Below are 21,865 nucleotides of genomic sequence, written 5' to 3'. Positions count from 1 at the left end.
TAGCCATTCACTGGAGTAAAGTTTAATTCTCACAGAGTGAAGCAAAGATCCTATAGCGAGCAAGACAGTCCGCTCGCCGAAAAAGACGTAGTACGGTCATGGGCAGATTCATGGGTAATTTAAAGTCCCTTTTATGTAACCGGTTTCCGTCTCCGCACCAAAGACCCCATAGGATAATAGTGCGGAGACGGAAGCCGGTTTCCGAAACAGCCTCGTAAAAATAAAAGTTATTTGGTAAAAATCTTCTCCTCATTTTCAGAATTTTAATTTATTAACACAAACTGTTTCCCCGCAGCGTTGATTACACTGCGAGTCGGGTCCGGTCCAGTTACGGAAATGGATGAAAAAAAGGCCCACGTTCCGTTCTGTTGCATACTACACATCAGCCCATTGTATTTAGCAGGAGTGGTCTATCTTGCTCCGCTATAGGATCTTTGGAGTGAAGCGCTGTCCACGTTGAAAGGCAAAATGGAAGAACAGCTCAGTTCTTTCCACAATTTGCACAGAACCCAGTTCTCACAGCTGAGCAAGACATCAACCAGCTTCTGATATTGTGCCCAGAGTACCTTATCGTGTGATTAAAGATGAGATTTAAAATTCCATTCCCTGCATTACCATGTGCCTATCCAGAAGTTTCTTAAATGCTCGGTGGTGGAGGCAGCAAGTGTAAACAATACTGGATGTTATGTGTCAATAGAAGCAGTTGTAGCTCATGCCAATTCCACTACTTCAAAAGCTCAGTCTGCCTTGAGGAAATCAGTCCAGTATAACTGGTCCGGCCACACTATGGGAGATATCTTCGAGGTAATGATGTGTGCAGACAGCACCTAGCCTCACAGGTATTGCACCTTGCACAATACTGGAATGTCTCCATCTTGCCAATAGCCAACCACAGCACAGACAGAAACACACACATGAACAACACATGCTCCATACGGACTCAAGTGCAAATAATAATAATAATAATAATAATATATTTTATTGTCATTGCACATAAGTGCAACGAGATTTGGTATGCAGCTTCCATCCGACATCATAACTTAAATAACTAATAAAATTTAGATTTAGATACCCCGAGAACATGGTTTGTACAAAGAACATTATAACAGTAAAATAGTCAAAACAGTTCAAACAGACTAAAGTGCAGATGAGCTTGTGCGACTTGACCATCCGAGGGAGACAGTCCATGGGGGTGGGGGGCACTCAGCAGGGCCGGTTCAGAGCCGCTATAGCTCTGGGAATGTACACACACACACACACACACACAAGGACAAGTACACACAATGTATCCATAGAAATTTATAGCACATGCGCACACAAACACACACACACACAATAGACAAGACGAATCAGTGAACATTTGTTTACATTTGTAAACCAGCATCTGCAGTTCCTTGTTTCTACTGTTTATATTCATGAACAACACATGTTCACACATGGAGTCAAGTGCAAATGCACACAAACATGCATGCATGCACACATTAAAAGCAATTGGAAACATACACAGGGGCAGTCACAGTGGCACAGCGGTAGAGTTGCTGCCTTACAGCAAAAATGCAGCACCAGAGACCCGGGTTCGCCAGTGCCAGAGACTACAGGTGCTGTCTGTATGGAGTTTGTACGTTCTCCCCGTGATCTGCGTGGGTTTTCTCCGAGATCTTCGGTTTCCTCCCACACTCCAAAGACATACAGGTTTGTAGGTTAATTGGCTTGATAAAAATGTAAAATTGGCCGAGTTGGCGATATGCAGAGTACTGCCCTGCCAACTACAAAAATTCAAAAGGTTCAGAAGGAACAACAAATGCACAAACACATACAGGCACACTCAAAAAACATGCACATTTAAACCACATGCTCACACGTGCAACCAAGTGCACACACACACTTACACAACGCAATGAGAAGGGGTGATTGGCAGATGGGTGTAGGTGAAATGCCTTGAGGTGAAATGCAGACAAAAGGATGATAGTGTGGAATTAGGTGAGGAAGAAAAAGGAGTGGAACACAGAACTAGAGGGAGGATTAGTGCATGGAAGGAAGGGGGAAAGAGGAGATAAAGGCTACTCACAGGAGGATGGAATGGGAGATGAATGGATAGAGGAGGAAAAGGAGGTGAGTGACTGGGGCAGGGGTAGAAAGTGTGTGTCTGGGTGGGGACTGGGGGGCGGGGGTGCTTGTAAACAGGGTAGATGAGAAGGAGGGGTGGGGGAGTGTTTTATCTGATATTGGAGAGTGCCATTGGGTTAAAAGCTATCCAAGAGGTGCTACTCTTCCAGTTTGCATATGGCTTCACTCTGGCAATGGAAGAGGCCCAGGATAGAAAGGTCAGTTTGGGAATTGGAGGAGGAGTTAAAAAGGTTAGTAACCGTGTAACCCATAAGGTCATAAGTGATCTAAGCAGAATTAGGCCATTCAGCCCATTAAGTCTATTCCGCCATTCAATCATGACTGATCTACCTCTCCCTCCAAACCCCATTCTCCTGCCCTCTCCCCATAACACCTGACACCCGCACTAATCAAGAATCTATCTATCTCTGACTTAAAAACATCCATTGAATCATCCAGCGGGTCTTGGTGGACCGAGTGCGGGTTTGGTGAAATGGTCGTTTAGTCTACGCTTGGTCTCGCCAATGTTCAGGAGGCCACTTTGGGAACACTGAATGCAATAGATGAGATTGGAAGTAATGTCCATGCTGACCAAGATGTCCCTTCTACACTAGTTCAATTTACCTTTGTTTGGCCAATATCCCTTCAAACTTTTCCTATCCAGGCATCTGTTTAAATGTCTTTTAAATGTTGTTGTTTCACCTGTCTCAACCACTTCCTCTGCTCGCTCGTTGCATATGCCCACCACCCTCTGAGTGAAGAAGTTGGGCCTCAGGTTCCTATTAAACCTTTCTCTTTTCGCAAACCTCTGTCCGCTAGTTCTTGATTCTCGTAATCTGGGTAAAGGACTCAATGAATTGCACTTCAATCAACAGTTCCAGAGAAAATGGAGATAATTTTTAAAAAGTGGAACGGCAACAGTGCAGAATATGGGGTTGAAGAGAAAGTGCAAATAAAACTAAACAAAAAAGAAAGAAATGTGCAAGGTCCACAATGAGGTAGGTTGGGAGATCAGGACCGCACCCTAACCAGCCAGGGCAGTACAGTGGTGCAGTGGTAGAGTTGCTACCCTACAGCGCCAGAGACCCAGGTTTGATCCTGACTGCAGGTGCTGTCTGTACAAAGTATGCATGTCTCTCTGTGAACGTGTGGGTTTTCCCCGGGTGCTCTGGTTTCCTCCCACACTCCAAAGACATACGGGTTTGTAGGTTAATTGGCTTCGGTAGAATTGTAAAATTGTCCCTAGTGCGTAAGATAGTGTAAGTGCATGGGGTGATCGTTGATCGGCGCGGACTCTGTGGGCCAAACGGCCTGTTTCCGCACTCTGTCCCTAAACTAAAACAAACTAAACATCAGAGAACCATTCACCAGTTTGATATCAGCGGGGAAGAAGCTGTTCCTGAATCTGGTGGTACGTGCTTTCAAGCTTATGTATCTTCCGCCCCCACGGGAGAGGGGAAAAGAGGGAATGACCGGGATAAATATGGTCTGCACGATGCAATACAAGGAACTTCCACGGGGGACTATCACAATTATGCAACAACCAGAGAGTAATAACTAATGAGGCCAGTTTCAATTTTTCTCTTGATGAAGAAGCTGATAATTAACTGAGGAAGTAATAAAAGCTTTGCCTGCTGCTGTGGCAGGAAGTTCAGCCAGGGTACATGGTGGACCAGCTTCACTTCTTGTCAAATAACTTTCAGGGAACTAAGAAAATATATATCCACCACCCTCTGGGTGAAAATGTTGCCCCTTGGGTTCCTTTCCCCTCTCACCTTCAACCTATATCCTCTGTTTCTTGATTCCCCCTCCCCTGGCTAAAATACTGTGCATTTGCCCAATCCCCTCTTGATTTTATACACCTCGATAAGATCATCCCTCAGCCTCCTGCGCTCCAAGGAATAAAGCCTTAGCCTGTGCAACCTCTCTCTCCCTGGGTGTAGGGAGACCTGTGGAGTCTCCTTGTAGCGTTGGGGCATTGCGGTTGTGACAGGAAAAGGTTGTGGGGTGAGATTGTCGGTGGCTGAGGCGGTGAAAAGGAAGTGAGCTACTTCAACCTTTGTCAAGACAACTTTGAAGTTGTCCGCGTCGAAGCAGTCTGTATACCTCTAAACCTTTACTGCCCGTTTACCTGTCCAAGTGTGTTTTAAATGCTGTTACAGTACCTGCCTCAGCTACCTCCTCTGACACCTCGTTTCATGTATCTGCTGCGTCTGAGTGAAAAGGTTGCCCCTCACGATCTTTCCCCTCTCATCTAGCAGATTGCGAATGGGAATGGGAATGTAAGAATCAAGCCATGGACAAAAGGGATTTTAGATTTTAGAGATAGAGCATGGGAACAGGCCTTTCGGCTCACTGAGTCTGCGCCAACCAGCGATCACCTCGTACACTAACACTTGGGACAATTCAAAATGTACAATTTTACCAAAGCCACAAACGTGTAAGGCTTTGGACTGTGGAAGGAAACTGAAGCACTCGGAGAAAACCCACACAGTCACGGGGAGAACGTACAAACTCCATACAGACAGCACCTGTCGTCAGGATCGATCCTGGGTCTCTGATGCTGTTAGGCAGCAACTCTATCGCTGCACCACTGTGCCGCCCTAGGTTTAAGATGAGATGGGATAGATCATGAGGGGCAACTTTTTCACTCAGGGGCAGCAGATACATGGAACGAGGTGTCAGAGGAGGTCGCTGAGGCAGGCACTATACAGCATTTAAAAGACATTTGGACAGGTACATGGACAGCAAATGTTTAGAGGTATATGGATTAAAAGTGGAGAAATGGGACAAGCATTGACGGGGCAGTCAAAAGTATAGAAACAGGGAACTGCAGATGCTGGTTTACACAAAAGGACACAAAGTGCTGGAGTAGCTCAGCAGGTCAGGCAGCATCTCTGGAGATCATGGATGGGTGACATTTCAGACCTGGACCCTTCTTCAGACATAGTAGATTCAGTAGAAAACATTTTATCGGGATGCATCACCGCACGGTTTGGGAACAAGTCCATCCAAGACTGTGAGAAATTGCAGTGAAATGTGAACTGTGTAGACCATCACACAAACCAACCTCCTTTCCATTGACTCCATTTATATCTCACTCTGCCTTGGCAATACCACCAGCATAATCAAGGACGAGTCACCCTTGTCACTCCCTCTTCTCCCCTTTCCCATCATGCAAAAGGTATAGAAGCCTGAAAACGCACACCTCCAGATTCAGGGACAGCTGTTATCAGGCAACTGAACCATTCTATCAACAACTTGAGAGCAGTCCTGAGCTACTATCTACCTCATTGAAGACCCATGGGCACTCTTTAATCGGACTTTACTGGACATTATCTTGCACTAAACATTATTCCCTTTATCATGTATCTGTGCACTGTGGGCGGCTCGATTGTAATTAAGTAGTCTTTCCGCTGACTGGAAAAAGTTTTTCACTGTACATGTGACAGTAAACTAAAACTGAATATCTTGGTCAGCATTGACGAGTTGGACTGAAGGGACCGTTTCCTTGCTGTACGACTCTATGACTCGCAGACTGACCAACTGTTAGTGAAATTCTGCCTCTGCACTTTCAACAGGTGGTAGAACGAGGAGACACGAAACGCTGGTAACAATATAAGTGCTGGTTACAATCTGGCATCAGTGACCACGATGTGTTTAGAGAGTTGGAGAAAGAGGACTCACTGACAAACAGAAGCAGCAGCAGACCCTGGCACAACCGTCCCTCTGAATGATGTGCAGGAAGGAGCTGCAGATGCCGGTTCGCACCGATGATGGACACAAAATGTCGGAGCAGCTCAGCGAGTCAGGCAGCATCTCTGGAGAAAATGGATGGGTGACGTTTCAGGTTAGAACCCTTCTTCAGACTCCAGGCTGCCAGAGGGAGGTAGCTGAGGCAAGTACAATAGCAGCATTCAAAAAAGACACATGGATCATGAAAGGACAGTCCACTCCGAATGATGGCGACTCCTCGGACTGTGTTGCTTTGGGCACTGTTGTTGAGCTCTGGTTTCTGGTTGACGAAATCGCCTTTCCTGGTCGAGACAGCCCACTTTTTTCAGAAACTGTGAAGCTGTGGGAGTAGAGGCTTGCCTGATGTTTCAGTTACACCTAAAGTTTATGACTCTCGTTGTTCCTTTACATGAATTCTTGGGAATTGCAACATGTGGAAAGTGTGGTGTTTGGGGTTAGTTTATTTGAGTTTAGTTTATTGTCGCGTGTATCAAGGTACAGTGAAAAGCTTTTGTTGCGTGCTAACCAGTCAGTGGAAAAACAATACATGATTACAATCGAGCCGACCACAGTGTTCAGATATAGGATAAAGGGAATAACGAGAAAATGCTTAGTGCAAGATTAAGCCCAATAAAGTCTGATCAAAGATAGCCTGAGGGTCTCCAATGTTGAATAAAATTCAAATTTAAGACCACAAGACACAGGAGAAGAATTAGCCCATTCAGCCCTTCGTCTAATCCACCATTCAATTATGGCTGATCTATCTTTCCCTCTCAACCCCATTCTCAAGTCTTCTCACCATGACCTCTGACACCCTTACTGATAAAGAATCTGTCAATCTCCAACTTAAAAATATCTGTTGACTTGGCCTCCACAGAAGTCTCTGAGTTCTTCCAGCACTTTGTGTTTTACACTTTACTTTGGACTTTAGAGATACTGCACAGAAACAGGCCCTTCCTATCCTCTGTGATTTAGATCAGAGTGCAGCTAGAGGTTCTCAGGAGATACCAGACACAACTTCAAGCACATGCACGCTAATCACAGATGCTAAGAAGCAAAATCTGCAAGATCACTGCATCAAAGAGGAACTGGACTTCACAGCTCTCATGCTGATGAAGCCTCAGCCACAGAAATGTGAAGGGCCCTCTGGAAGCCAGTACCAAAGGCAGTTTATTGAATCATATCGCGCCAACCAATGATCCCTGTACATTAGCACTATCCTACACACTAGGGACAATTTACAATTTTACCAAAGCCAATTAACTTACAAACCTGTATATCTTCGGAGTGTGGGAGGAGACCGGAGCACCCGGAGAGATTGTACTAACTCCATACAGACGGCACCCGAGGTCAGGATTGAAGATAGGTCTATGGTGCTGTAAGGCAGCAACTCTACCGCTGCACCACTGTGCCAATCCTATTGATGGGTATGTGAGAGATAGTATGTTACAGAAAGCTCAGTAGCACATGGTTTTAACGGGATTGCTCTGAAAACAGGCATAGTATCAATGGGCCAAATGGCCAACTTCTCTGCTTTATGAAAGTACTGAGACCACAAATTTTGGGCATGACTGTTTCCCACTTCCACTCTTCCACAACGATCTGAAGAAAGGTCCCGACCTGAAATGTCACCTGTCCATTTTCTCCTGAGATGCTGCCTTGCCCACTGAGTTACTCCAGCACTTTGTGTCTAAGTTTGGTATAAACCAGCATCTGTAGTTCCTTTACATTATATTTTGGACATGATGTGAATCAATGGATTCAGTGACTGGATGGGAAATAAAGTGGAAACAAAGGATCTTGACAAGCAAGATAGGGGTGTCTGGGGTTATTCGGAGAAGGCAGGAGAATGGGGTTGAGAGGGAAAGATAGATCAGCCATGATTGAATGGTGGAGAAGGACCTGAGGGGCCGAATGGTCTAATTCTGGTCCGATAATTTATGAACATTAACTTATTAGAATTAGTAATTTGTTGCATGTGGGGACACATTCACGCGCAATTCTCCGTCCTGCCTGTTAGCAATAGTTGTAAAATGCAAAACCACTGGAGTGTGTTCGACACTCCTTTGTCGTTACAATTGTACGATGCAGGAAAAGGGGAGAATGGAACAGAATGAAATAATTACCAGCCAGTAGTTCTTTAGCCAAAGTGCTGAACGCAGTTGGCTGTTCAGCCTTGACATTTGCTTCATTTCAAGGGTCCTGCAGACGTCCGCAGACATAATTACCAGCCTTCAGTTCTTTGGGAGCTTCTCTCATTTTGTCTCCAAGAAAGACTAAGTGCATTTCCCAAAGTGAAGCATTTAAACTAATTATTGCGCTGGTGACAAAGCTCTTGGTGAAAGGTGAAATCTGAGTGCATGGTCTTTCTTGACATATATAACTACTCAGGCCTGCAATTTTCGATAATCACTCAATTTTGGGGGCAAAAAAATCCACTGAAGGCAATTTAAGCAATCATTTCCTACAGCACCACTGCAACATTTTGGCTGGATGAAGCGGTGAAAAGCAATGTTCAGATAATCAAGAGAAAATTAGTCATTTTGTCAACAGCTCACTGTTAACCCCTTACTGCCTTGCTTGCTGACATTGTTTGGTTTCAATGGTGTGAAGTTCAAACGCACAGTAAAATTATTTTCCTACAGTCTAGTAGAGTATTGCCATACTATCCTCGATTAGCGATTGCACGGCAATGGTCCACTCAGCATGCATGCAAGAGGTGCCATGTTTTGGTGCCATGTCTTAAGGAAAGGTTACCATTTTTAAATAGCCTAAGTGTCCAAATAACATTCACACAAGAATTCACAATATAACATGATTTTTAAATCTCATTATCATGAATTTATAGGCCAAATGGAAGGAATTTAATGTTTAATTACCGTAAATTAATGTGCTTTTAAATCATCTTGCGAGTGGTTTTTTGTGGAATGCGATCAATTGGAACGTTGCGGTTGCAGTGAATTTGATCCTCATATTGGCAGGAAAAACACTGCCGGTTCGTATCACATTTTCACTAAGGAAATATTGATTAAAGTCATCCTAAGAAGCAAGTTTATATGTAAAATAAACGACTTACCTTATGTTTTGTCCCCTACGTGAGATCCATCCCATTGTCAGCGTTGACGGCATTAGAAGTCGCTTTTTTATTTTACTCCAGCGATTAAATTGTCCCGCTATTTTTTTTTAAAACTTCCGAGAAAGGAAGTTGGAATGATTTTTCTGCATCAGCTAGCAGCCCGAGAAAATATATCTTCGACAGGCAGGAAAAACAGCATTTTAATCCCGCTCAAATGCGCCAAAGTCGCGCACACGGCCAGTGGCAGAACTGCAGCGCTGTTGAAGGTAGGTATTGTAACATACCTACTACAGGTGCACAGTAGAGAGCATGCTGACCGGTTGCATCATGGCTTGTTTCGGCAACTTGAGCACCATGGAGAGGAAAAGACTACAAAAAGTAGTAAACACTGCCGTCCATCATCGGCTCTAACCTCCCTTCCATCGAGGGGATCTATCGCAGTCGCTGTCTCAAAAAGGCTGGCAGTATCATCAAGGACCTATGCCATCCTGGCCACACACTCATCTCCCTGCTACCTTCAGGTAGAAGGTACAGGAGCCTGAAGACTGCAATGATCAGGTTCAGGAATAGCTACTCCCCCACAGCCATCAGGCTATTAAACTTGGCTCGAACATAACTCTGAACATTAATAGCCCATTATCTGTTATTTGCACTTTATCAGTTTATTTATTCATGTGTGTATATATTTATATAATGGTATATGGACACACTGATCTGTTCTGTAGTCATGCCTACTATGTTCTGTGTGCTGAAGCAAAGCAAGAATTTCATTGTCCTATCAGGGCCACATGACAATAAACTCTCTTGAATCTTGAATCTATTTTAATTGCAGAGATTGACAGGTTCTTGATTTGCAAATGTGTCAAAGTTTATGGGGAGAAGGCAGAAGAATGGGGTTGAGAGGGAAAGATGAATCAGCCATGAGTGAATGGTGGAGTAGACTTGATGGGCCAAATGGCCTCATTCTGCTCCTATGACATGAACATATGAACAGAGGGTGTTGAAAATGTACACAAGCGGAAATATGTACCATTCCATGCAAATTTGGCATTTGCATGGCACCAGAACATTAACATGTCTGCATTCCTGACCCTTCCCTTCATTCCATCTGATATTTTAGTAATCCATGTAACTGCGTCCACTCTACATGCTTAGCTTGATGTGGGGATAGCAGAGGGGAACTACTAAAATCATCCCCTATGTCCAAAGCAACTGCTCTATATAATGCTGACAATACCCAGCGTCCTCCCGAAACGTCACCTATCCATGTCCTACAGTGCGCCTGGCGCAATGAGTTTAGTTTAGGGATACAGCATGTAAACAGGCCATTTGGCCCAGCAAGTCCACGCCTGTCCACACTGTTTCTATGCTATCCCATTTTCTCATCCACTCCCTACACACCCAGGGCAATTTACAGAGGGCCAATTAATCTACAAACCCACACATCTTTGGGATGTGGGAAGAAACCGGAGCACACGGAGGAAACCCAGGCAGACACAGGGAGAACATGCAAACTCCACACTGACAGCACCCGAGGTCAGGATCGAACCTGGGTCTCTGGTGCTGTGAGGCAGTAATTCTAACAACTGCACCACTGTGCAGCACTAGATTTACCCCCAATATACTCCAGTATGTTGTGTTTTCTTTATAAAGATCTGTCTTTCAAGAATCAAGAGTATTTAAATGTCATATGCAACGGGAATGGAACATTGATATTCTTACTTGCTCCAGCTTTACAGGCTCAATAATACAACAACACATCATAACAGATAAATATACAATAATCAAGAATGCAATAAACAATCAGTAATACGAGGTAACTAACTAACTAAGTTCATAAGTCATAGGAGTAGGATTATATTCAGCCCATCAAGTCTTCTCGGCCATTCAATCATGGATGATCTATCTTTTCCTCACAACCTCATTCTTCTGCCTTCTCCCCATAACCCATGACACCCATACTAATCAAGAATCTGTCCATCTCCGCTTTAAAAATATCCAATGACTTGACCTCCACTGCCGTCTGTGGCAATGAATTCTACAGACTCACCACCCTCTGACTAAATACATTTCTTCTCATCTCCCTTCTAAAGCTACGTCCTGAGGATGTGCCCTCCATAACCAGACCATAATATTGCAAATAGAAGTGCATTGTGCAACCTAAACAAAAGACATAGTAGATTGTTGCTGAGGTCGGGCTGTGGTTAGGCTTGTGCAATATGGTTCAAGTGCCTGATGGTCGATAGGAAGAAGCTGTTCTCAGTTCTCAAGCTCCTGCACCTTCTTCGTGGGATGAGAGCGTGGACAGGACACTGTGGATCTTGGATGATATTAGCTGTCTTCTTGAGGCAGCACTTCCTGTCACAGTCTGCCCTCTCCTCATTCTCATCCACTTCACCTCCCAGTACTTTTCCACTGGTCCCTCCTTCTCCTCGCCTGCCACTCCCCTCTCATCTGCCCAACTCTCCTCACCTGTTGCACTCAGTTGCCTCTGATCACCAATTAACCCGGTATATAGACTCTCCTCACCGTTCACACAGTGCCAGATTGTTCTCAGCATTCATGCAAGACTCTCCAGCGATTTCCCGACTGACTACACGGATTCGAACCTGCCTGCCCCTGACCATTCCGTCCTGTCGTCTTCCCGGATATCACCTCAGCCTTCTGTCCCCGACCACGGCCTTCGTCCCGTACCTCCTGGTTTCTGTCTGCCTCTCTCCTGGGCTGTTTGATGTATCCCTGCAACGGCTCCTCGACTTCCTGCCTGGCTTCGACTCTCCTTTCGTCTGTTCCTCGCTGGTTTGTTTGCATCGTGTGTTGGATCTCCTGGTTACCGGACCTTCCGCTACCTCAACTACGTCTCCTGCCTGCCCCTCTTCGGAACCCTCGCTCAATCCTGAGCCTCTGTGTGAGTACGGTGTACCCATTCCTGTGTTACTACTCTGTGTTACAGTATCGTAATAAAGTTCATGACCAATTATACCTGCCTGATTCTGTGCTGCTATTGGGTCCAAGCTATACCCGTTACACTTCCTGTAGTTCCATTTGATGGTGGGGAGGACAACACTCGCGATGGACTGGGTAAAGTCCACCGCTTTCTGCAGCCTCCCTCGTTCTTGGCCATTCTGCTTACCAAACCAGGCTGTGGTGCAACCAGATAGTATGCTCTCTACTGTACACCTGTAGAAGTTAGGTCCTTGTACTCTACCCTTCAGAAGAATGAGAGGTTTAGTTTAGTTTAGAGAAACAGGGCGTAAACAGGCCCTTCGGCCCACTCAGTCTGCGCCGTACAATGATTTGCATACGCTAGCGCTATCCTACACACTAGGGACAATTTACAATTTTTACCCAAGCCAATTAACATACAAACCTGTGTCTTTGGAGTGTGTGAGGAGATCGGAGCACACGGGGAAAATTCACCCGGTCACGGGAGAAACGTACACATTCCGTACAGACGGCACTCGTAGTCATGATTGAACCCGGGACTCTGGCGCTGTAAGGCAGCAACTGTACCGCTGCACCAACACGGTGATGTCACTGGAATTTACAAAGTTCTCACAGCGCTCAAAAGCCTAAGATTCAGGTGGGATGCTTCTCCTCATTGGAGGGACTAAAACCAAGTGTTAAGAGTCTCTGAACTAGGCTCTGATGGGAGAAGATATTTCTGCACTCAGAGGGTAACGAATCTTTGGAATTCTCTAGCCCAACGACGAGTTCATTCAGAAAAGAGATTGATAGACTCCTGGATATTAAGGGAATCAATGGATTTGGGAATATGCTGGAAAATTGCATTGAGGTAGAAGATCAGCCACGACTGTGATGGATGTTGGTGGAAGCTCGAAGGTTCAGTGGGCCAATAATGCTCTTAACTATTCATTTTATAAACTAGGGGCTTCTAAAAATAGATCTCATATTATTGCAGATAACGAGAACTTTTGGGAGTTCCCGCAAATTCACCTGCACAGCTGCGTGGCTCATTTGTCAAAAACAAATTATATTCAAGGACCTGTGACGGATGATCATGCAGCCAAAACCAAATGATGGAAAATAATCATTATCTCACCTACTTTCTAGCCAGATGACTGATGAAGCAATCTTCATCAGACAAGCTACAAATTCTCTTGCACTATAATTTGCATGACACATTTCCTTTGTTGCTCTGCAAGCCATGTGATTTTCTAGTGTTATGATTTCTCACTGCATGGGTGTGGCGGCATGGACAACCTACTACTCACTATAAGGCCTGGGCAGAACCCATATGTAGGCTGCAGCCCGTGGGCTATATGCCACGTGCTATGACGTTAATGGCTTTCTCCTTCCAGTGCGTGTTTCTCACGCAATTCCCTCTAATTCTCCACCATTTCTTTTCAATCTATGCCCACTAGTTACTGTGCTTTTGATTTGTATCTGCTCATCCTGCCTCGTCCTGTCATGCCACATTACAGTTAAACGTACCTTCAACAAATCGTCGCTTCTTCTCCTTTGTTCTCAGAGATGACGACGTGTTTCAATTTGCCTATTACCACATCCATGTCAATAGCAGATGCTATCTCAAACCGGCTCTCCACTCTGCTCTGAACCATTTGAATAACAGGGACACATACGTCAGACTGCGCTTTAGACTTTAGAGATACAGCGTGGAAACAGTTCCTTCAGCCCAACGGGTCCACGCCAACCAGCAATCACCCCGTACATTAGCACTATGTTCCTTCTTCTGGCTTCAGATTTCCTGCCTATTCTATCATTATCTCTGCATCTCACACTTTTTGTCTTTTCATCTCTGGCCATTGTCCAACCTTCTGCAAAACAAATCCCCCTTATCTGTATCCACCTGTCGCTCAGCAGGCTTTGTCCTGCCCCCACCTCTCTTCCAGCTTTCTTCACCCTCCTACGTTAGTCTGAAGAAGTGTCTCAGCTCAAAAAAAAAAGATTCTTTTTGAGACCTGAAAAATCACAAGAGGTGCTGCCTGAACTGCTGAGTTACTCCAGCACTTGGTGTCTATTTTTCCCCAAGGAACTACAGGTAATAGTTGACTTCAGAAAAGGGAAGTCATAGACCACGTGCTAGTTTTTATTAGAGACACAAGGAACTGCAGATGCTGAATCTTGAATAAAAAACAAAGTGCTGGAGGAACTTGGCAAGCCAGGCAGCATTTGTGGAGGGAACGGACAGATGGGGTTTCGAATCAGGGCTGTTCTTCCGACAGCTCAGACCAACCTGAGAAGAGTCCTTACATGAAACATCGTCTGTCCATTCCCTCCACAGATGCTACCTGACCTGTGTTTTTTTAGAAATACAGCATGGAAACAGGATCTTCAGCCCACTAGGCCCACGCAGACCGTCGATCTATGCTATCTCATCTGACACACTAAGGGCAATTTACAGAAGCCAATAAACCTACAAACTTGCACATCCTGGGAGTGTGGGAGAAAACCGGGGGGGGGCACCCGGAGAAAATCAGCCCAGTCACGGGGAGAACGTACAAACTCCACACAGATGGCACCCGCAGTTAGGATCGATCCCGGATCCCTGGCGCTGTGTGGCAGCAGCTCTACCGCTGTGCTACTGTGCTGCCCTACTGAGTTCCTCCAGCACTTTTTTTTTCTTGCCGGATTCCATTGGTGGGTCAGAAGTGGAGAGTGTCTGCAGCTTCAAATTCCTAGGAGATAACGCCACAGATGACCAATCCTGGGCCCAGCCCATAAATGCTACCATGAAGAAGGTGTGCCGGCACCTCTATATCCTTATTAGTTTAAAGAGATTCAGCATGCTTTCGAATGCTCTAACAAACTTCGATAGATGCCCTGTAGAAAGTATGCCGTATCAGGCTGTGTCATAGAGCGCATGAGGCTGCTGGGAGTGATAGGCTTAGTCCAGTCGAAATTCCCCGCCATCAAAATCATCCACATGTGGCAATGACTCAACAAGGTGGCATCTAACGTCACGGAACCCCACCATCTGGGACATCCCCTCTTCTCGCTGCTACCTCTGGGCGGGAGGTACAGAGGCCTGAAGTCCCACACCAATCGTTTCAGAAACAACATAATAAAAAGGAACTGGCTGATGTTGGTTTACCAAAGAAAGCACAAAGTGCTGGAGTAACTCAATGGTCAGGCAGCATCTCGGAACACGGATAGGTGACGTTTTGGTATATTGATATATTAGACTTTAGACGTTACTTTAGAGTTTAGAGAAAATATAATGATATTGGTCAAGTTCAGGAACAGCTACTTTCCTACAATATCATGTTCTTCAACCGACCTGCATCGTCCTAATCCTACCTCAGCAACAGAACACAACGGACCACCTCTTTCACTACCATGGGATGTTTGTTAGTGTTCTTGCACTAATGTTGTGTTTATGCATGTTCCTTTTCTTTATCATTGGCTTATAAAATTAAAATTAATTTATTTATTTCTCTGTTGTCTGAGTCTATGATGCAGCTACAAACAAGATTTTCATTGTTACACAAAAAAGCTGGAGAAACTCAGCGGGTGCAGCAGCATCTATGGAGCGAAGGAAATAGGCAACATTTCGGGCCGAAACCCTTCTTCAGATGGGTTTTTCATTGTGCCTGTTCTTCACCATTTTGTGTACATAACAATAAACTTGACAGTGTAGGAAGGAACTGCAGGTGCCGGTTTAAACCGAAAATAGACACAAAATGCTGGAGTAACTCGGTGGGAAAGGCAGCATCTCTGGAAAGAAGGAATGGGTGACGTTTCGGGTTGAGACCCTTCTTGACGATTTAAAAAAAAAAATAGAATTACAGTTTAGGTGATCCGCATATTTAAAATACTCCAGTACCAGCAACCTACTCAGAGTCTTCTCTGCACCTTGCCACATCCTTCCTGTGGTGTGGTCAGCAGATATTACACTCCCTAACTAATCCTTTATACAGTTTTTATTACCTCCTTGCATTTATCACCATGGTCAATGAAAGCAGGTATCGGGGTGCAATCTAAACTAACGTTCCCATGATTTGTCCATCTTGTAGAAGCACACCATGTTCTTCTACACTTCTTGTGATTTGGAATGATTTATGAGGGTGTTGACAGGACCCGAGGTTCTGAGCTCGTGGGAGAGGTTGGGCAGGCTAGGAAAAAGCCAGAAATCACATTCTATGGCCAATCTTCTGCTCATTAAACCACCTGCTGATTTATATCGTTACAGTTACCTCGGTGGTGGATGGCTGGAACATATTGCCAGAGCTGATGGTGCAGGCAGATATGATAATGCCCTTTAAGTGGCTTTTAGACTGGCACACGGATATGCAGGAAATGGATTACTTGCAGGCAGAGGAGATTAGTTTAGCTTGGCGCCATGTTTGGTACAGACAATGTGGGCCGAAGGGCCTGTTTTTATGCTGTACTATCCTCTACTAAGTCAATTGTGAATCTAGCTTACTACTTTCCCCCTATATTGTCTTGACATTTACTTAAGCCAATTAACCTACAGACCTGCACATCTTAGGAATGTGGGAAGAAACCAGAGCACCTGGAGAACACCGACGCGGTCACAGAAAGAACGTACAAACTCTGTACAGACAGCACCCGTAGTCAGGAATGAACTCGGGTCACTGGTGCTATGAGGCAGCAACTCTACCATTGCGCAACTGTACTGCCACTGATGGTACAGGATACCCTGTACAAGGTAGCTGGACGCTGACTAGCCCTGTGTTATATAACCATATAACAATTGCAGCACGGAAACAGGCCATCTCGGCCCTTCTAGTCCGTGCTGAACACGTATTCTCCCCTAGTCCCATCTACCTGCGCTCAGACCATAACCCTCCATTCCTTTCCCGTCCATATAACTATCCAATTTATTTTTAAATGATAAAATCGAACCTGCCTCCACCACCTTCACTGGAAGCTCATTCCACACAGCTACCATTCTCTGAGTAAAGAAGTTCCCCCTCATGTTACCCCTAAACTTCTGTCCCTTAATTCTCAAGTCCTGTCCCCTTGTTTGAATCTTCCCTACTCTCAGTGGGAAAAGCTTATCCACGTCAACTCTGTCTATCCCTCTCATCATTTTAAAGACCTCTATCAAGTCCCCCCCTTAACCTTCTGCGCTGCAAAGAATAAAGGCCTAAATTGTTCATCATTTCTCTGTAACTTTATGAACACCTGACTTATAGGAACCTACATATGAACAAGCTCTCATAGTAATACAGTCAGAAGTCTGACTAACATACTTACATTTGTTCCTATGAACAGCAGTATGAGTTCCCTCTCCCTTTCTCCACTTTTATTAATTATTTTTCCACATCAGTCTTACATGCTTTTGATGCCATTTGTGACCATACCGTGGAGGAGTGGTTATTATGGTGAGCCATTTTGTGTATTTTATAGACAAAATCAACTCGTGGACATATTTGGACATGAATGAGACCCATTTTGTTACTTGGGGACGTTATAATACAACTTATTTTACATGGTATTTAATGTCTATATGAACCATGGTTTTATATTTACGCAGAATAATTTCTGCAATGTTATGCTCCAGCTTCGAGTTTGATTACGATAGGATATCGTTATTGTATTGTATATCTTTATTGTCATTTCCTGAGTATTCACATACCCAGAGGAAACAAAAAAAACGTTGCTCAACCAGTGTCCATTCAGTGTGCATTAAAAAGAAATAGAAATAAAAAATACATGTATCGTGAACAAATTTAACACTCTACTAAACATTCAACAGGCGTTCCGATCGGCAGCGGCACAACAGTGGCTCTGCTGCAGTGTGTCCAGGTTGGGGGTTTGTGCGCGATACTTGGCAGGGGGCAAAGTCCATTTAGCAGTCTTATAGCCTGTGGGAAGAAGCTGAGGAGCATCCTGCTGGTTTTGCAGCTAATGCTCCTGTACCTCTTCCCAGATGGCAGGATGGAGAAAATGTCATGCGATGGGTGGTAGGGGTCTTTGATGATGGAGATGGCTCTGCTGATACATCTCTTCCTGTATATGTCCAGCAGGAAGGGGAGTGGAGCACCAATAATCCTGCTGGCGGTCTTCACAATCCTGTCTAGTTGGTGCCGTTCGTACGCCTTGCAGCTCCCGAACCAGGAAGTGATGCCGTAGGTCAATGTGCTCTCGACAGTCCCCCTATAAAAAGTCCGTAGGTGTGTAGTGGGGAGACCTGCTTTACGTAGTCTTCGGAGAGGGTGTAGTCGCTGCTGGGCTCTCTTGACCAGTGCTGTGGTGTTGGCCGTGGACGTCAGGTCATCAGAGATGTAGTCCTAGGAACTTCACGCTGCTGACCCTTTCCACATCAGCTCCGTCGATGTGCAGAGGTGTATGGTGTTGTTTCCCCGCCCTCCTGAAGTCAACCACCACCTCCTTAGTTTTTCCCACGTTAAGAATGAGGTTGTGGGATTTGCACCAACCTGTGAGCAGCTCCACCTCCATCCTGTACGCCGATTCATCATTGTCACTGATGAGACCCACCACTGTTGTGTCATCAGCGAACTTGTTGATGAAGTTGTTGTTGAGTCTAGCAGTACAGTCGTGTGTGTCAGCAGACTAAACAGAAGGGGGCTTAGGACACAGCCTTGGGGTGAGCCAGTGCTCACGGCTATGGTTTTTGATGTCCTACTGCCCACTCTGACTGTCTGCTGCCGTTGCGACAGAAAGTTCAGGACCCAGTTGCATGTGCCAGCATCAACCCACAATAGCTCCAACTTCTCCACCAGCTGCTGCGGAATGATTGTATTGAAAGCAGAGCTGAAGTCTATGAAGAGGATCCTGGCATAGGTATTTTTCCGATCGAGATGTGACAGTACGAGGTTCAGTGTTGTTGAGACTGCGTCCTCTGTGGATCGGTTGGCTCTGTAGGCAAACTGCAGTGGGTCTAGGTCGGCAGGTAGACTATTTTTGATGTGCTGCATAACTAGTCGCTCAAAACACTTCATTACAATGGGTGTTAGGGCCACTGGTCGAAAGTCATTGTGGCAGGCTGGGTTTGGTTTCTTTGGGACAGGGACGATGGTGGCACTCTTAAGACAGTTGGGCACTACTGCCTGGCTGAGTGAGATGTTAAAAATGTCTGTGAAGACATCTTTCAGTTGCTCGGCACAGTCTCTTAGAACGCATCCAGGAATGTTGTCCGGCCCTGCAGCTTTGCGTGGATTGACGCTGGCAAAGGCCTTTTTAACTCCGGCTGCGGACAGCTTGAGCGACTGGTCACTGGGAGATGGCAGTAGTGCACGTGTCTGGGTGCTGTTTTTAACCTCAAACCGTGCGTAGAACTCATTCAGTTCATCTGGTAAGGAGGGGTTGTTTTGGCATATCCGCAGCGGGGGGGGGGGGCTTGTAGTCAGTGATGGTATGAAATCCCTGCCACAAGCGACGTGTGTCTTTGTCATTTGCGAAGTGGCTATTAAGTTTTTGTCCATACAGCCTCTTCGCTTCCCTGATCCCCCGGGATAGGTTACCCCTTGCCAGTTTGTATGCTGCGTTGTCCCCAGATTTGAATGCCGCATTCCGGATTCTCAGTAGGGAACACACTTCCCCAGTTAGCCAAGGTTTCTGATTGGCACGCCTCCTGATGGTTTTTACCACCGTTACATCCTCAATACATTTATTGATGTATGCGATGACGGATTCTGTATATTCTTGGAGGTTGATGCCACTGTCATCTGTTGCTGCCTCTCTGAAGATGGCCCACTGTGTGGTTTCAAAACAGTCTTGTAGTGCTGCCGTAGCTCCCTGTGGCCATGTCCTGACTTCTTTGACCGTTGGCCTGTCCTGTTTCACCCTGGGTCTATATGCAGGTGTGAGCATAATCGCTAAGTGGTCAGAGTTGCCGATATGGGGGAGGGGGGCTGCTTTATATGCATCTTTAATGTTGGTGTACACCAGATCTAGTTTGTTCTTCCCCCTTGTTGCAATGTTCACATGCTGGTAGAATTTAGGCAGAACAGATGTAAGACTTGCCTGGTTGAAATCCCCAGCTGCCATGAAGAAAGCATCTGGATGTTCCCTCTGCTGCTCACTGATGTTGTTGTAGAGCACTGTCATAGCATCCTTCACGTCCGCGCTCGGTGGTACATAGACAGCCGTTATGAAGACTGCTGTTAGTTCCCTGGGTAAGTAGAAGGGTCGGCATTTCACAGTCATTAGCTCCACGTGGGGTGAGCAGTAAGTGGAAATCACCACAGCATCCCGGCACCATGATCTGTTCACATACACAGCCAGCCCCCCTCCCCTTGCCTTACCAGCTAGCGAAGCTACTCTATCAGCTCTGTATAGCATAAGTCCCTCCAACTGGATCGCAGCGTCTGTGATGTTCTGATTCAGCCAGGTCTCCGTTAGGATGTAGACACAGCAGTTCTTCACGCTTCGTTGGGAGGCTCTCCACGCTCTGAGGTAGTCCATCTTGTTGTCGAGGGAGCGGACATTTGCCAGCATGACTGTAGGCACTGCCGGTTTGTGAGGGTTAGCGTTTAGCCTAGCGTAGGCTCCTGCGCGTTTCCCCCGCTTCTGCCCTCTACTACACCGCTTGCGATGTTTCCCCACCAGCGTTGTTCCAGGTGCGGGTGCAGCCGCGGCTCTCCGTGGGCCTGCGCGCCTCCGTGGGCCTGCGCGCCTCCGTGGGCCTACGCGACGCAGAAGTCTCAGCTCCACCAGGACGCTCCGTAGGGTAAGGTCGCAACAAGAAGCCTTGCTGCCGATTTTTAAAAGAACCTGCCGCTCGTACTTACGCACATACACACACTCCTCCGACAGTTAGCTGGCATTATCAAGGACCCACAGTACCCTGGCTATGCTCTCATTTTACTCCTGCCATTAGGGAAAAAGGTACAGGAGTCTGATAACTGTGATCTCCAGGTTCAAGAACGGGTTCTTCCCAAGAACCATCAGGCTCTTGAAGACAACCAACACTAACCAAACTTCAAGCTACAAACTGCCTTTAGTTGCACTCGGGACTTTGGGCTTTCGTTTTGTCTTGCACTAATATTATTTTTTTTAATTTATTGAACTTGTTTATTGTTTGTTCATTATGTACCTATCAAGTTCTGTGTTTACAATGTTTTTATGCTGCTGTAAGAAGGAATTTCATTGTTTCCTTTTGGTACATATGACAGTTAAACACACTTAGCTCTTGGAAGGACAATAGAATTCGAACAATTCAAAGAATTAAATTCTAAGAATTCAATATGTGTCTATCACAGACAGAGATAAAGTGTCACACAGCCACAAAACTAATTATTCCACTTATTTGTTTCTTGTAAAGCTATTTGAAATGGCCAGGAAGGTAATGGAAAAGATGGTGCGTGTGAGGTGAATCTTTGAGCAGAAAAATTTGATCTGGAAGAAAAATTGAATTTAACTTTAGTTTATTATTCTCATGTGTCAGCTAAGTGAAAAGCTGTTTTTGTTGCATGCTATTAAATCAGCGAAAAGACCATACATGATTACAATCCACCCGTGTACAGATACAGGATAAAGGGTTTAATGTTTAGTGCAAGATAAAGTCCGGTAAACGGGATGATCTTATTTGAAATTGTTCTGATCCGAAAATGTCCAACAGTCACAAGTCATGAGTCACATGAATACACTTCATATTTGGATGCCATAGGCAATCTGTACACAACAAAATCCTAGTCATCACTGATAAAAGAAAAAAAAACCTCTTAGGGTAACGAAGAGTGAAGTCCATGTTCTTCTTTACATAGGAATCATATGACGTTTTACGCCTAAATTAGAGAATAGGCAGGCTTTCAAATTCATCCAAAGGGTAAATCTGCAATAGTATGGCATTCGTTTGGCACTGTACGGTATGGCAGCCTAGCTTTGTATGTTTCTTGAGAAAGAAATTGCAACCTATTGACTCAGTCAAAAGTACTTCCAACTCAGTCACCGCTGATACTGCAATCACTTTCTACATTGATTACCTTCAATGTACTGAAGATCCAGACGGCCAACCCAGCTTGGTCTGGTTCC

Source organism: Leucoraja erinacea, chromosome 15 (assembly GCF_028641065.1).
Source record: "Leucoraja erinacea ecotype New England chromosome 15, Leri_hhj_1, whole genome shotgun sequence".
Classification (NCBI taxonomy): Eukaryota; Metazoa; Chordata; class Chondrichthyes; order Rajiformes; family Rajidae; genus Leucoraja; species Leucoraja erinaceus.
This window is presented reverse-complemented; position numbering follows the sequence as displayed.